The sequence below is a fragment of the Macaca thibetana genome, chromosome 12 (assembly GCF_024542745.1).
Source record: "Macaca thibetana thibetana isolate TM-01 chromosome 12, ASM2454274v1, whole genome shotgun sequence".
In the NCBI taxonomy this organism is placed as follows: domain Eukaryota; kingdom Metazoa; phylum Chordata; class Mammalia; order Primates; family Cercopithecidae; genus Macaca; species Macaca thibetana.
The window spans coordinates 121867335-121884694 of record NC_065589.1 but is presented as its reverse complement, the minus strand read 5'-3'; the positions used below and the strand labels follow the sequence as shown (position 1 = coordinate 121884694).

General features: G+C 37.4%; 1 protein-coding gene across 1 annotated transcript in view; it reads right to left on the bottom strand.

Annotated features, from left to right (window-relative positions):
- The window catches only part of CNTNAP5 (contactin associated protein family member 5), an 862050-nt gene that overhangs the window by 525817 nt on the left and 318873 nt on the right, over nt 1-17360 (bottom strand). The window lies entirely within an intron of this gene.

Sequence of the window (17360 nt, the reverse complement as noted above, 5' to 3'; positions counted from 1 at the left end):
TTTCATACCCAGGAATACGTCGCATAGATATTCTCATAAAAGTATGTCAAGATAAGTTTACAAGGACTATGTCTGCACTATTTTTAAAACACGAAAGCCTGACTGACAGCAACATAATTGTACGGAAGTCAAGGACTTTTGTTGAAGAAGTACGGGTAAGACCATACAATGGAATTTTAAGCAGCTATTGAAAAAATCAGATGTACATGTGATGATAGGAAAGTTTTAAAAAATATGTACTCCTTTACATCGATAATATGAAATTATGCTTTTATATTTAAAGAAAAATCTGCAAAAATGCATGCAAAAATACTAAAAATGGTCACCTTCATAATCCTACCGGTGGGGGTTAGAGAGAGAGTGCGGTAGGTGGAGGGAGAAATACAGAACTTTACTTTTATTCTTACATTTTTTCTAATGTCTGTGTTTAAAAAAGCATGTTTTTTTTTTTTTTTTAATTGTGTAAATTACATATGGTTGATTCCATGGAGTAAATTCAGACTTTCTCAGTCTTTTTGTTTTCCTCATGAAGTACTTAAAGGATGAAAAGGTTTTGTGATGGATATATATACCTGGATCAGTGCAATCCACTCAGATAATCTAATAAAGCTTGTAAGTAAGCATCGGTCCCTACTAACAAAATCCTATGAGTATGTGGTGTGCAATGGTGCCAAAATGAGTACACACAAGTAGAAGTTCTTAAACAACATCCCCAGAAATTAGCATTGGCTCCTAGAATCACAAGTGGCAAAGAGCTTGAATTCAAAGGTAGGCTGTCTATAGATATTCAGCCAAGAGGCCCCCTTGAATCAAAAAGGTTCTTAAGATTTGCACAGGGTGGATATGAAAGTTTTGCTTTCATCGTTCACATATGTAGCTCAAAAGCTCTTGTATTTCCTAGAATTTTTTCGAAGTTTAATTTGTAAATACAACATTCTCTGGTAACCATAACATTTCCTAAAATCTATTTTTTCCCCAGTGATTTGCATTATTATCCATAAGATGCATTTTATTTATTTATTTATTTTTCTGAGACAGAGTTTTGCTCTTGTTGCCCAGGCTGGAGTGCAGTGGCCTGATCTCGGCTCACTGCAAACTCCGCCTCCCAGGTTCAAGCAATTCTCCTGTCTCAGCCTCCCGAGTAGCTGGGATTACAGGCACAGGCCACCAGGCCTGGCTAATTTTTGTATTTTTAGTAGAGATGGGATTTCATCATATTGGTCAGGCTCGAACTCCTGACCTGAGGTGATCCACCTGCCTTGGCCTCCCAAAGGCCCATTTTTGATTGCAGAAATTACTGGTAGCTCCTAATAAAATTTTTCTCTACAGTTTCTTTTGTTTTGTTTCTACATCTTTTACACTCCTTATTCTTTCTCTTAGGCAAAGAGTGACCCATTAGCTAACCTTTCAATACATAGGAAGATACCTTTTTTGAAGAATAAATCCTTTCACCAAAGCAAAAGTAATGTATTCAGTGGAAGACAGTGTTCCTAATGTAAATAACCGCCATCTTAGTTAACTCCTTGGTGACCTTTAGTTTTGTCTACTGCATTCTCATCCAAAACCTTAGTGGTAACTGCCTGAGAGGCAGCTTTAAGGCTATTCACAAAGATATTGCCAACTTCTTTCTCCTTGGAGACTTTTATTTAACCCCTCACACTTCTTATTTTAATACCACAAAATCTAAATCTTACTTTGATTCAAACACAAGACACAGACTCACATCCCCAAAATCTCAGAAGAAGCCAATGCAGAGGTATCAATATTTCCATTTAAACACAGGAAATGAGTTGAAGAAAATAATCAATAGTGCATTCCCCAGTACTTCTCTGGTGCATGAAGCCTGACTTCATCGAAGGACTCTAATTCATTTCTCATTACTTTCTTAAGCTTAAGAGAGAAAAGGTAGGGTCATCTGAACCCTCTGTGGATGCTCACATGAGAGTAAATATCTTTTGAAAAATAAAAGAAATTGAATATTAGCATGGAACATCATGCTCACACAAAGACATCTATGCAATCACAAATTGCCACTCCCCAAATGATAAACTTTATAATAATAAAATAGCTAGCATATTCAACTTTGTTTTACACACAAAGGCACACACACAGAGTGCATACAGTAATGTCAAGCATCCTGGTATTTTCGTTTAGAGAGACTCATAAAGATCATGAAAAACTTTTATCCTAGCACAGCAAATCTCAGCTCCATGATCTCAGAGACCTTCTATTCTTCCTAAATACCTCCACTTACCCAAATGAAATTCAGCGCTTCCTAAATAACCGTTGCAAGGGTTTTCTTGTTATGAACCAGTACTTGCTTCTGAGTAATGTCTATGCTTGTTCCTGCTTCTGCCTTTGGGAATAATATAAAAAGCTCCATTTTCCTCATGATGGAATTTCAATAAAGAGAGTTTAATTATGTTAAATAAATGGCAGCTGTCACTCACATATTTTATTTCATCTGAATTCATGATAAGCAGCATCTTTCAATTTCTATATTGGCATAGATGGTTTTTTGAAACAAAAGGCAATTATTTCTTATTTTTCTTAGAATATGATTTTCTTCCAGTTAACTTGGTTACTAGGTGCTTTCATCTACTATATTATTTCTTCCTCCCAGTTTCAGTTCTTATGAAAAATATACAAGTTTGATACTAATCCAAACCTGATTCCAGTGCAGAACAGCAGGCCAAAGCCTGGAATGACCTTTGGTTCTATTTTGAGGACACTTTTCAAGGTGATGTACCCATCAAAGCATTTGGAATATTCCGTGGTAAATAGGGAGAATGGTGTGCTCATGGTGATTTTCTCTCTTGCTCATTCTACTTCTGTTCATTAGAATTCCTCTGTAAGAAAGAGCTGCTCTTTCTCCCTTTATTTATTTATTCAACTGTTTATTTACATTGTTAGATGCATATAATTGTAGTATAACTTATGAGCTATAATTTGATATGGCCATGATTTATTTTCTCTCTCTAATTGTGTTAAGTTTGGGAGCTCTTATTAGCTTGACTTCTGTGTCCTTGAGATAGGCCCTCAACCTTTCTTCAGTACTGCCTTACTTTTGTGAGTCATAGGACGTTGCAGGCCCATCTTATCTTCTCCCTGCCCCAGCTCCACTGTCAATCACTTCTCCAAGAATCCTTGGTTGTGTGCATTGGAGAATGCTGTTTAGAAACCAAGATCTTGCCACTAGATGTGGTCATTCCTAATAGAGTAGGTCTGACTTACGTGACATGTCCTCTTAAAGTTGGAGTGATGAGCATGTCGCTTGCTAGGCACTCATAGATCATTGATTAAGTCATCTTAAACTTTTGCCTAGAATAAATATTTCATTTACTAACATATACTTTATGGATTCTGTTTTCTTTACTTTCCTAAAAATGATACTCATTTTGAACTATTTTGGGTATTTTAGAGCATCTGTTCTCAAATTTTGAACAGAATATGATTGACTTCTTCTCTTAGTACTCACAGATGTAATAATCTAGAGAGTAGGACCAGGAAATGTGAACTCATTTAGAGCAACTGGAATCTTTTATGTTCTCCCTACTATTGGGATTTCATTTCCTATTGATCATGTTGTTTCAACCGTTTCCAATCTGAGGAAAATTATATGTGATAGAAAACTACAGAACTTTGACTTTCTATCTGGTTTTTGTCAGAACATATTCTTTCTATTTATGTAACCCTATATTATAACTAGTAAATGAAATAATTAACCATAATATAATTAACATTTCTCTAATATAATTGTTTTTAATATATAGAATTTAATTTAATTTGTACTTAAAATCTAATAATTTATTTTTACTTAAATATAGTACCAGTCTGTTTATTACGAAGTAATATAGGGTCACTGTATAATTAAGTATCTCATAATATCACCACCATAGATAAATATTATCTTTACTGTACACACATGCACACATATATACATGTACACACAAAAGTGATACCACACTGCAAATATATTCATATGTCCTGTGATCTTCACTTAATATATAATTAATGCTACATGTAAAATTATTCATAAATATAATTTTAGTAACAGCTTAGTGTATCATTCTATATGTCCATTACAATTTTTAACTAAATATTTGTTATCAGGTCTTTTCTTCAAATATTGTATCATTTTAAGTAACACTGTAATAAATAATTTCATACAGAAATTTTTGTTTACATTTACAATCACCACCCAGCCCTCCTAATCACATTGCTCATAATATAACTGAAAATACATTTGATATAATTGAAAGTGGGTTTTTGTTTTATTTTTAATTTTACTTTATTGAAAACCTCAATGATTCTAAACTTTAGGCTTCTAGATAGTATTTTTATAATTATATGCTATCCGTTTGTATTTATCTATTGTTACATGTCTTTTTTTTTTTTTTAATAAAACTGGAAAATATCTTGCTAAAAATCTCAATTTATCAGTGAGCTCCTCGTGGCACCACTTTAGTTCCTTTTTAATCCATTTGTCTTGGTCATTGCTGGTTATTTATTAAATCACTATTTCCTTGTGGGCTGTCTCTCCATTTCTTGATATATTTCTTTTATAATTCTCCTTTAGGGGAATCTTGATTGTGGTCAGTTTTGAATGAGTATGCCAGGATCCTTTCAAATGGATGAGATTCAGCGTTTTCATGAGTCTTCTGATGTTTCCAATTTATACAGCAACACCTACTTTCAGATTGGAAATAACAGTTCTCGTCATCATTTCTTATGTCTTCCAAGAGTTTGAAGTTGCCTGTAAGGCAAATAAAAAATTTATCGAATGTTCCTCTCTCCACTGGGACTCCAAGCTAATGTCAAGAACGGCACCGCTCCTCTCTCACAGTGGTATTTTTCATCTGTGGCTGTTCTGTTATCTATCTTTGGACTGCCACATTCTCATCTTCAGTTTGAATGGTAGTCTATTCCCTCAAGGGTATAATTTTTGTTGTCTTTGTCTTTTATATCTAGGTCAAGTTCCTCAAGTGTGCTTCAACCATCAGGTTTAAGAAATTCCAGGTCATAGCATATCTTCCTCACATGCATCTTTGATACTATCTTTCTTTTTCTTAAAAATTCTCATTTCTTTGTGCATAGTTACTACTTCATTCTGTTAATGGGTGTCATATTATTAATTCTTGGTAGATGTACCAGTTAGCACAGTTCTGTCTGTAATAACAGGAACCCTGAGTCAATTTGGTTTAAATAAAAAGGAATTAAATACTTCACACATTCGTAAGTCCAGAAGTAGAAAAAGCTTAAGGGCTGATTGAGTAATTCTATGATAGCTTCAGGAACTTAATTTCTTTGCAACTCTGTTTGCTACCATCCATAGGTCCAGCTTCATCCTACGGTTGATTCACTTCGTTGTCAGAAGTTGATTGCAAATGGCTGCCTGGCGACCTGGTTCCTAGGTCTTGTGAATTAGGAAAAAATTATATACCTTCAACAGTAAGATATAAATCCTTCCATATTACTCAGGGTTCTCTAGAGATACAGAAGAAATAGGATATATGTATATGTAAAAAGGAATTTATTAGGGAGAATTGGCTCATATGATTACAAAAGCAAAGTCCCACCACAGGCGGTCTGCGAGCTGGAGAATAAAAAAAGCTGGTAGCATGCTCAGTCCAAGTCCAAATGCCTAAAAGCCAGGGGAGCCAATAGCACAGTCCCCAGTATGAGGCTGAAGGATGGAGAGCCCCCGATAGGCTGCTGGGATAAGTCACAGTGTCCAAAGGCCAAAGAACCTGGAGTCTGATGTCCAAGGGCAGGAGATAAAAATGCATCTCCCTGGGGAAGGAAGATAGAGAGGAAGCTCTGCCAAACTGAATATCCCCCTTCTTCTACTTGCTTTCCGTTAGCCAGGCTGGCAGCCAATTGGATGATGCCCATCCACATTTAGGGTGATTCATCCTCTCCCAGTCCACTGATTCACATGTCAATCTCCTCTGGAAACACCCTCACAGACACACCATATATAATGTTTCACCCAGCTGTCTAGCCATCCCTCAATCCAGTCAAGATGACATCTAATATTAACTATCACATCTTCTTTGCAGTTGACTTGAAAATTTAGAACACTTAGTTCTAACCAGTGCAGCAGAGTCTCTGTACTGTTGGATCCATCAACGAAAGTGGAAGTGGTGTAGACACATTCTCTTCCTTCCCTACCCACTGGCTAAGAATATCTGTATAGTATGTTAAGATTGCGTATATGATTTCCTGCATCTTTCCATGTCTCCCTCCACATTTACTGTTACCCAGCTTTATCTTACCAGCTACTACAACATTTCTCTAACAGTGCTTCGGTTGTAAGAGTCCCAAAAATTTAGGAAGTGCCATTAATTAGATCTGTTTGGAGAAGATTCATAAAGCCTATTAGCATGCTAAACTCTATGAGAAGTCCTATAGTTGAAAATAAGTTTCTTTTGAGATATTTAACTCCTCATTTTCCAAACCTAATGAATTATGGAACTCTCATGTTGCATGTTGTCTTTTTGAATCTTATAAGGTTTTCAAGGAGAACACTTTGAAAAAATCTACCATATTGTATATAATAATTATCTCAATCAGAAATTCCATCTTTTGTTACATACTTTGGTAGACTAAGAACCTATGATGAGATTGCAGATGTCAGAGCGAGTGTATTCTTCCCATACCTGATGAGGTTCAGGACACATTACCCCAGGATATTTTAAGCTAGAGGAATTTTGAGAAAACAGCAAAAGCAAAAGGGTTACTCTCACTTTCCCTCACCCTTCTTCTCTGAAGCAGGTCATAAAACCTAAGAAAGATTTTCTGACCTTCCCCTGAAGCAGGTCATAGACACTTATGTGAGAGGTACCCTCCCTATATCTGGAGGAAAGGAGCATCCTTATCTCTAAAGATGCAGGAACATAGGGAAAAATCTGCACAAACAGTCCCTGCTAAGCTTTCCAGTTTGTTACAATCAGATCAATTTTTTTTTTTTTTTTTTTTTTTTTTTTTTTTTTTTGTGTGATATTTCGGCATGACTATAAACTCTTCAAACTTACTCTAAAACAAAACAAAACTCAGGTTTAACTGTTATTTCATGTCTTCACTTCATTCTGGAAACTCTTGCGTCACATAAAAGTTATATGAAATAAATGTGCATGTTTTTCTCTTATTAGTCTGTCTTTTATTATAGAGCCTTCAACCGTGAACCTAAGATCAGAAGAAGGAAAGATATTTTCCTCCCTTATGTCCCCCATGCAGCACACTCAATCTCCAGCCAAGAGTCAGCACTATGGACATCTAAACAGTGGATCTGGTAAATCAAATTGTGATATCAAATCTCAAATCAATAACCAGCAGTTTGCACTTAATATTCATTATTTCCCTAATTTCCCCTCCCTTGATCTGGAGTGGAAGGTAGGATTTTAAAACATCTTGCATCTCCAAGAGTTCAGTTTTCTCTCAAGGACATCATGGTCTCCAAAGTTGCTGTGCAGAGCTGCTTCTTCTGTCAGTATTCTTTGTCTTCCATGTGACTCTGAGAAGAGGCTTTTAGTTACTTCATTTGAGAAGTCCTAAAAGCAGGGTTCCAGCAGAAAGACCTGGAATACCCAAGTATATGACCAGCTTTTCCTCAGAGCATCACACAACCCACCTTGAAGCCCTCATCTTCCCTCCAGCCATTGCAACCCTTTCTCTTCTTCCTGCTGCTTTGTCTTCATTTTCCATAAAGCACAACGTTTACTGCTGAGGGTCTAGATGTGGCCTCTGCAAAACACAGTGTCCACATATGTAGCTTTAGTTTTGCAGTTTCTTTTCCTTTGTGAAGTATTTTCTCACTTGATACTTGTTTGAATCCCTTTTCCTCTCCATTCTTGAGATGTTGTTTTCTCATCAGAGAATTCATTTTGCATCTCTAGAATAATCTACATATTTGTTGTACATTGTCTTTAATTATAGTGGATACAGTAGGGATTATTTAAAAATATTGTATGGTAACTGCATTGTCTATTTTTTTCCAACAACCTTACCAAATATTGTTATGACCACTTTGTACCAGAGGAAGCATGCTGAGTGAAACTGCCCCATGACCACGCAGCGGGGAACTAGTGAAACTGACCCCAGATTGCTCTGATTATAAATTTCTGTGCTCTTTCTTATAAGCCTGAGGGAAATGCCTTTCCTGAGTTTTGATGTGCACGATATATATAGTCAAGACCTCCTTGCATTTGTCCGATGAAGACTTTTTGAACAGACATGTGACACAAGCATATGTACCACTTTTTGAGTAATTTTTATGTGGTGACCATCATAGCAAGCTCTTACAAGCCTTGTCTTTAAGAACACTTTATAAGGTTAAATTGTGTCATTTGATGCTTATAAATCACAGTTTGACAGGTTATAACACTAAAATAAAACTAAAAAAGGAAAGAAAAGGTTTCAACCCTATCTCTGATTTAGAATCACCGCAGGAACTTCTAGAACATACCAACGCCTATGTCTCTTCCTTACAGATTCTGTTTTAATTGGTCTGAGTAAGATCCCACCCCCACCATCAAAACCAATTTTGACTATAGTTTTTGAACAGTTCTTTGTTAAATCTAATGTTTAGCCAGAACTAAGAACCACGAGATTAGATGATTCAACTAAAACCACATAATTGACTGTTTGTAATTAGATCTGTAGTCTCCCGGTTGCTACCCAAGTTCTCTTTCCATTAGGCTCTCTTTTCCATTAGGCCTCCAAGGTTTCTTTCTATGAAAATATACAAAGGCATTCAAAGACTCTGCAATTATAAGCCCCTGGGTCTCCTGAAACAGTTGGATGGATAGAGATAGTTCTCTTGTTCCCTTGCCCCAAGAATCATCTTTGATAACACTACCCAGAGCTATGAGACAGCCAGGGGCCCACCAAGCTTCCCACAACTCCATTTCTCTTGTCTCTCTCTTCCCCTTTTCTAATTAAATTGGCTTGTCTTGAAACTCCCAGCTATCCAACTAGTTTTAAAACGTATTGTTTTAAACAAGCAACAATTTTATATGGCTAAACATTGTAAAAGATTAAATGGGGATTCAGTAGATTTCCCAGTCACTCAGCTTCTCTCCCCAGAGCTGCCTAAGCCCAGTGTCTTCTGTGTCTTTTCAGAGATATCTTATGCCTATATTAAAAAAATGTATGTTTTGTTCTTATTCTCTACAAATAATAATACAGTATATGCAGTAGGAATGGAAGCCAGGCCTCCCACCCCTAGCACAAAATTTACCCTCTCTGTGTTCACCAGTTCAAATCTGTTTTACATCTTGTTTTTTTCATGGATTAATGAATTTTGAATAGTTTTCCATACCAGTATATAGGTGCCTCCTCATTCTTGCTTATGTCTTTGTTCAATTATATTCCACCCTTCTACTGATAGACATTCGGTTTGTTACCAATTATTTTATTATTATAGACAAACCTTTAAACTAATGTATTTCATGAGTTTGTCCATGTGAAGTATATTTCTAAGATAAATTTCTAGAAACGAACTTCCTGGGTCAAAGTGTGTGCATATTTGTAATCTTGATAGATATTGACAAAATGGTTTCTTTAGCAGTTGTACTGATTTTTATTCTGAGCAGCACATCTGAGTATCTGACTCTCCTCATAGCCTCAAAAACGCTATGTATTACAAACGTTTTGATCTGTATGTCAATCAGATGAATGGAAATGGCATTTCAGCATAGATTCATTTTTGTATATCTCCTTACAGAATCAAGTTTTACAAACTAATTTTTAAAATTCTCTTTTTCTGTGTTTTTTTATATTATATTTTATTACATTATATCAGGATTGCACTAATCAAACTTGCTATTTATTATTGTAATTGTTTGTTTCAACCTAAGCTTAAAAGGCTAACACATGGGCTAGCCTGGGAATCTAGCCAGCATTTGCAACCTTATTTATATGGGAAAAAAATCACCTATAGCTCCATATAACTGAATTATAGACACATTTGACAGGCATGCAGTGTCCAGCGTGACACACTCTGTGCTCCACATCACACGTGTGCAACATATTTGATGGGAAGTAAATAGCTGTTCAGATTCACAGCATAGTACTGAACAGCAAGTACATTCAGAAATTACCTGTTAGTCCTCTTCCAAGAACTCATTTCTTTCCCTAAGTAATTGTACCTTGAACAAAGGTCATTAAACAGCCATAATAAAAGAGTTCGCATTTTAGAAGGTTTTGTGAATTTTGTAATTTTCCTTCACGTCAGGGAGCCAGGTCCCCTCTAAGGTTCAGATGGAGTACACTTTAAACCTCAAGGCCCTCAAAGATTAATTTATGTCAACAGACTGCATTCAGATGTGACATGGAAGCCGGAGGGGCTAGTAACTTCCATGGTTTTACACTGGAAGTAGCCCAATAAGAACAAAAACCAGGTGATATGTTTTGGCTGTGTCCTCACCCAAATCTCATCTTGAATTGTATTCCCCATAATCCCCATGTGTCACGGGAGGGACCCAGTGGGAGGTAATTGAATTATGGGGGTGGTTACCTCCATGTTGTTCTCATGATAGTGAGTGAGTTCTCATGAGATCTGACCGTTTGCACTTCTCATTGCTGCTTCCATGTGAAGAAGGACATGTTTGCTTCTCCTTCCACCATGATTGTAAGTTTCCTGAGGCCTCCCCAGCCCTGCAGAACTGTGAGCCAATTAAATGTCTTTCCTTTATTAATTACCCAGACTCAGGTATTTCTTCACAGCACGAGAATGGACTAATACACCAGGCCTCCTGCCACCAGTCCAATGGTTACTGTTCTGTCTGTGTTTACCATTTCAAATGCATGTCTCTGTTCATCAAGCAACAGTCCCAAACTGAAACTGATAATTATCCTTCAGCATTAAGTGCAGACTAAGGGTCACTCTGAACTTATAATTACCTTTTTTCTTTTCTCTGACTTTGGATCAAACATGTACATAGACATGACATAAACCCAGTTACAATATCCCCTGGGGTGGTGTCGTATTGTGGGGCCCAGATCCCCTCCAGACTGAGGCTCAGCTGAAGGGCGTCTTCTCAGCCTTCTGCTGAGCCTCTCTCTGGACATTGCTCTCTCAGTAGAAGAGAACCTCCTTGGCCAATGTTATGCCTCTTTCCTGGGGCCTACCTAAGACTGGCCCATGGGTAGGAGCGTGACTGGGATAAGACTCAGCCCTCTTTTCTCAATTTAGACAAATTTGAAGGGCTCTCCCAGCCCCAAAGCTTCCCATGAGATGATTGAGGTCTTAGGTATGACTCCAATGACAAGTCAATAGGAGGAAGAAATGGTTGGAAATATGTTGCTGTGGTTTGTTATTAAAATAACACCTGGAGGGGTAGAACTGGGCAAACATCGCTTTACTGCTTCTCTTTAAAGAAAGTTCCCTTAAGATCCAGGGCTTCAGCCTGAGGTTGATTTTCTTTTCCTGAGGACACAGACTTGGTAGTTGAAAGGACACTGAACCTGGAATGTCATTCTTTCTCTTATGGAAGCCCCTTGGTGGCCACCACTAGTCTTGGGCTAGGAATTTCAATGTTGATTGGAATTGGGTATTAATTATTTTTCATTGTATTTTTTAATGTGTTATATTTTGACTATGGAAAACGAAGATTAAAAACAAGAAGGAAGAAGAGAAGGACTATCAATATCAGTAAAAAAGAAAGTCTGTACCTTTATTTTGTGTTTCATAAGGTGCTGAGTACCCTGCTATGTGCTTTATACGCAATGGTGCATTCAAGCCTCGCAGTAACCTCCTGGAATGAGCACTGTGATCCTGGTTTTACATTAAGAGACTGAGATGACTAATGCTAAGTAATTGGACTGAAATCAAATACTTAGTAAAGAGAAGAACCAGGATTTGAATGTGTGGTCTCACCCCACCTGGGCTAGTCCCCTCTGTATAGACTATCTCTCTAAAGAAAAACCAATGTTAAAAATACCCTTGATGTAACAGGGGTTGTAGGACAAACAAACAGTTGAATAAGAAAAAAGTTACATGACCTTAGCCATAAAAAAGGATGAGTTTGTGTCCTTTGTAGGGACATGGATGCAGCTGGAAACCATCATTCTCAGCAAACTATCGCAAGAACAGAAAACCAAACACCGCATGTTCTCCCTCATAGGTGGGAACTGAACAATGAGATCACTTGGACTTGGGAAGGGGAACATCACACACCGGGGCCTATCATGGGGAGGAGGGAGGAGGGAGGGATTGCATTGGGAGTTATACCTGATGTAAATGACGAGTTCATGGGTGCTGACGAGTTGATGGGTGCAGCACACCAACATGGTACAAGTATACATATGTAACAAACCTGCACGTTATGCACATGTACCCTAGAACTTAAAGTATAATAATAATAATAATAATAAAAGAAAACAAACAAACAAACAAAAAATGCATCCCAGGTACCACTTGTAAATTAAGAATATAAGAAATATATTCAATTAGCTCCAGTAATTACTCATAATTGCCTATTCAATGCAAGAGCTCCTGGTAAAGATGAAAGATCTAAGATTTAAGAATGAGATCTTCAGTTTCAGCATACACTTATTAATATCGGTTACAAAACGGGTGTCTTTTGGATCTTTCATATGCATTGACCTATATAACCTTTAAGTTAATTGTCAATCTAGTATTAGGAATGCATAAGGTGAGTTTCACAAAGTAGGAATAACTTTCCCAGGAAACTTTTATAAGAAGTAGTAAAGCTGGATCTCAAATTCAGGTCTAAAGAATTAAAGCAAAGCTTTTGCTCTGCTTCCCAATGGTGTTACTATTGGAAAGGGACATGCAGGGCCAACTGTTTCAGTGTTTCCAGTGCTGTGTTCTCTGTAGCACCAATAGTTTGTGAAGTATTTGGAAATTCTAAGCTGAACTTTGTTAAATTTGTTTCCTTATTGCAAGAAAAAAATATCTCCCCAAATCCTAATATGTTAATGTGAACTGTGAACTGTGCATTTCGAGAAATGGCATATGCAAAGATTCCCCAAAGTATTCTTCCCCATTGACATCCTTCCTTCTTTTTTTTTTTTTTTTCTTTTTCTTTTTCTTTTTTTGAGACAGAGTCTCGCTGTCTTGCAGAGGCTGAGGTGCAGTGGCATAATCATGACTCACTGCTGCCTTAACCTGCTAGGGTCAAGAGAACCTCCCATCTCAGTCTCATGAGTAGCTGGGACCACAGTTGCACATCACCATGCTCGGCTAATTTATTTCATTTTATTTTTGTAGAGATGAGGTCTTACTACCCTTTCCAGGTTGGTTTCAAATGCCTCATCCCTCCTTTTCTTATCGGCTATTAGGATTTCTAATATTTCTTGGAAAAATTCATTCAAGAACCATGAAGAAGAGTTCTATCAACTCCATGGCCAATAGGTTTTTAGTGATTAACTTATGTCTCTTAGAATTTCAGTTTAATTCAGCACACATTTATGGTGTGCCAGCTACGTGCCATGTGCCAAGCAAGAAGTTAGGCCATAATGACGAGTACCCTAGGAAGATAAGCACATTGCTCTGCTCTGTCTCACAACTCTTAGAAGTAAAGCTCTACTGTATTATCCTCCATTAATTTCTTTTTTCTCCTCTGGTACTTTTTATTTTCTTTCTGGTATTGTACTTAATGCACTTAATTTCTGAATCCAATGTATTGTAAGGAATTCTATCTCAGGAAATTAACTGGCATATGATATCTCTTTCTTGTTTTAGAAATAATCACTAAGTGTGTTCATTCTTTCATCTCTTTATTTATTTACTGAGGGTTCCTTGAGTACTTAATCTGTGCCAGACATTCTTCAAGGCACTTGGAAAACCTCAGTGTATACATTGGGAAAACATTTATGCCCTCCTGGAACTTATATGACTTGCAGAAGTTTAGACAGAGACAAAATAGGTAAGATAATGATATGATATGATAGAAGGGTTTGGGTGATGTGGACAAAATACAAAGGTAAGCAGGGTTAGGAAAGCTCAATTGCTGAGTTGACAGAGGTGGGGCAGGTTGCAACGTTAAAGAGGTTCATTGCAAATGCATTTGCAGAGGGTGAGATCTGGAGAAAAAAAAGAGTTAAAGGTGTAAAGAGTGAGCCATGTAGTTATCCCTGGAGCCATCCAGAAACAGGAAGTAGCTAGAGCAAAGAGCCTAGTGTGTTAGAGAAAAAGCAAGTCAGCCAGTGTGGCTGGAGAGAGTGAAAGAGCAGCAAGAAAGGTGAAGTGAGAGGTCTCAGGAAGTTTCATGCATCGTGCATGACTTTGTAGCCACAGTAAAGATTTTGTCTCTTACTACTCTGAGTTGAAATAGGAGCCACTTCGCAAGACTGAGTAGAGGAGAGCCATCATCTGATTTATATTTTGAAAGCATGTCTCTGGCTTCTGACATGACAATAGTCTCCAAGGAGATAAGTGGTAGAAGCAGGACATTGTCATGGGAAAGGCGACACTGGCTTGGAGCAGGGGAAACAGTGGCAAGAATTAATGGAATTCTGCATATGCATATATCTTTATTAAGACATAATTGCTATACACAGAACTACACATGTTTAATGTTTACAGTTTGATGAGTTTGGACATATGCATACATCTAGAAAGTATCACCACAGTCAAGGTAATAGACAAATCCACCTACTTCCGAAAGTTCTGTTTGCCCCTTTTGTGTGTATGTGGTAATAATACTTAACATGAGATCTATCCTCTTAACAAAAATGTAAGTGCACAATACAGTATTGTTAGATATAAGAACTATGCTGCTGTACAACAGATCTATAAAACTCATTCATCTTGTATAAATAATTCTGTATATTTTTTTGGAGGTAGAGCTGATAAATTATTATGAGATATGAGAAAAAGGGAAAAAATAATATTTCTAAGATTTGGGAACTATTAGAAGAATTGAAGTGCCATTCACTGGGATTTCAAAGGCAAGTTTGGAGAAAAAGTGATGTTATTTTGGGTGTGTTGAGTTTGAGACAGGGAGATGTTGAGAAGGATGGTGCATCTGCAGGTGTAGAGTTCAGGAGGGCAGTCTATTTGGAGACTCACATTTGGGAACATGAGAATAGATGAGATCTAGTCACCGAAAAGAAACTGGTCCTACAAACAAAATTTGACAGGGTACTATTGCCAAGGTTGGAGGAAAATGCTAACATTGAAGTGTCCAAGAAGTAACTGAAGAAGTGATCAAATATGATTTTCAGTGGAACTGGGGTTAGATATGTGCTAATTAACAGCCAGCAATTAATAGGAGGCATTACAAACCATCATAGTGCCTTCATATCACTCACCACAACTGTCACAAGTGAAACTTACTTGTGTGTTCCTTGTTTAATATGTCTTCTCTGCCTTATTATAAGCCACATCCTTTGATTTTTTTTTGCTGTGTCTTGGGTTGCCAAAGGATACTGACTCATAGTAGGTGTGCTCATAAATATTTATGGAACAATGACTGAATATTTATTGGGCAGTAATTGAACATATATTAGCAGTGATCAAACACTGAACAAAAAAATAGAATGTAGTCGATTACTTATTGACAGTGTGGTGTGTGCTCATGAGACGTAAAATCCATTGTTAAGCAGTGGGGTGTACGTTGAGCTAAGGGAACTAAATGCTTTACAGGTACAGATGGCAATCTCAAGAAGGTCAAATCTGAGCCTGAGCCTTGCAAGCTGAGATTAATTAAAATTGACAGAAAGGTACAGGGAGAGTTCTCCAGGCAGTACTACAATGACTATTCCTTCACAGCCCATAAATAACAGTATTCTTTTTCTAACTTTATGTACTGCCATCCATGATAGAGAAGCTAAAAGACATGCTCGAAGTTACTGAGGTAAACAGTGATTTAAAAAATAAAGGTGGGAGTCTAGGTTTTAAAATGATAGTGATATAAAAATAAGTAGAACCATTTGTCTAATGTATGATAAGATGCTAGACAGTGAGAGAGGATTCTGGAAGTCAAAAATACTTAGTCAATATACCCTCTTTATTACTTTCAGGACTATCTTGTTAATGATATTTAAGGTGTTGAGATTCTATGGACCCACATCTGTCAAACCATCTTTCCAAAGTAAAGTGTTAAAATCATTGAGTATGTCTATATTTTAGTAGAAGCAGGATATTATCTTTTATTTTTATACCTTCTAAAATATTTGTTATGATTTTATCATACTTTTAAAAAGATTGTACTGAAGACAGTTTTCTTTTTTTTTTTTTTTGAGACGGAGTCTCGCTCTGTCACCCAGGCTGGAGTGCAGTGGCCGGATCTCAGCTCACTGCAAGCTCCGCCTCCCAGGTTCACGCCATTCTCCTGCCTCAGCCTCCCGAGTAGCTGGGACTACAGGCGCCCACCACCTCGCCCAGCTAGTTTTTTGTATTTTTTTAGTAGAGACGGGGTTTCACCGTATTAACCAGGATGGTCTCGATCTCCTGACCTCGTGATCCGCCCATCTCGGCCTCCCAAAGTGCTGGGATTACAGGCTTGAGCCACCGCGCCCGGCCTGACAGTTTTCAAATCATGGGACAATCTTGATTCTTTCATTTGGTCAGACTTTATGACTACCAAGGCTTACAAAAAGGAAAATATGTTTAACTCTATTTTATCTGTAAGCATTGTTTATTTTTACCTACTCTTAATACTCACAGAAATATAAGATATATGAGAAAGGTAGAATCGTTTCCATTTCATTTGCAGATGTATTACAACATCTTAGCTTTGTCTCTATCCTTTTAGACACCGGATATTCCAAAGGCTACGCAGAGCTCACAGGGTCAGTCTTTCTAACCATAGATATGGTCTCCTTCCTCTTCAATATCCATGACTTTTTATAATTTCCAGTGAATGCAAATTACAAATGTGCAACTTTCATTTCCATGTTTAGATCCCTTAATTCAGAAAAAATAACAATGGACCCTGGCTGTAAAACCCACACAGTGTTGCAGGCTTTTTGCTTGCTGGAACTTTCAGCTCATTCTTGAAAGTAGAAGTAGGAGAATCTTACTTCCCAAAAGGATGATGAAAGTTGAACCTCTGGGCTCACCTACAAAATGAACTAAAGGAAAGTCACTTGATTGTCCCTGGATTTCTACCAAAGACAAATCACGCAGCGCACAGGCCTGACACGGAAAAGTTAGTTCAGTGAGAGGGTAGGGTGCCTGCTGCTCGGGAGGCTGTTTGCTGACACACTGACCAGCTCTGCTCCATTCCACAATACCATCCCTGACACACTCAGCAAACCCTCGTGAAAGTTTAGGGCAAGGAAAGAGGATCTAAAAGCTAGATCCCTATTGTATTTCTATAAAATTAAAATGAGATTTCTACCTTTGGCAAACATTATTTCTGTTCCTGAAAGAAATATGAAAAGTA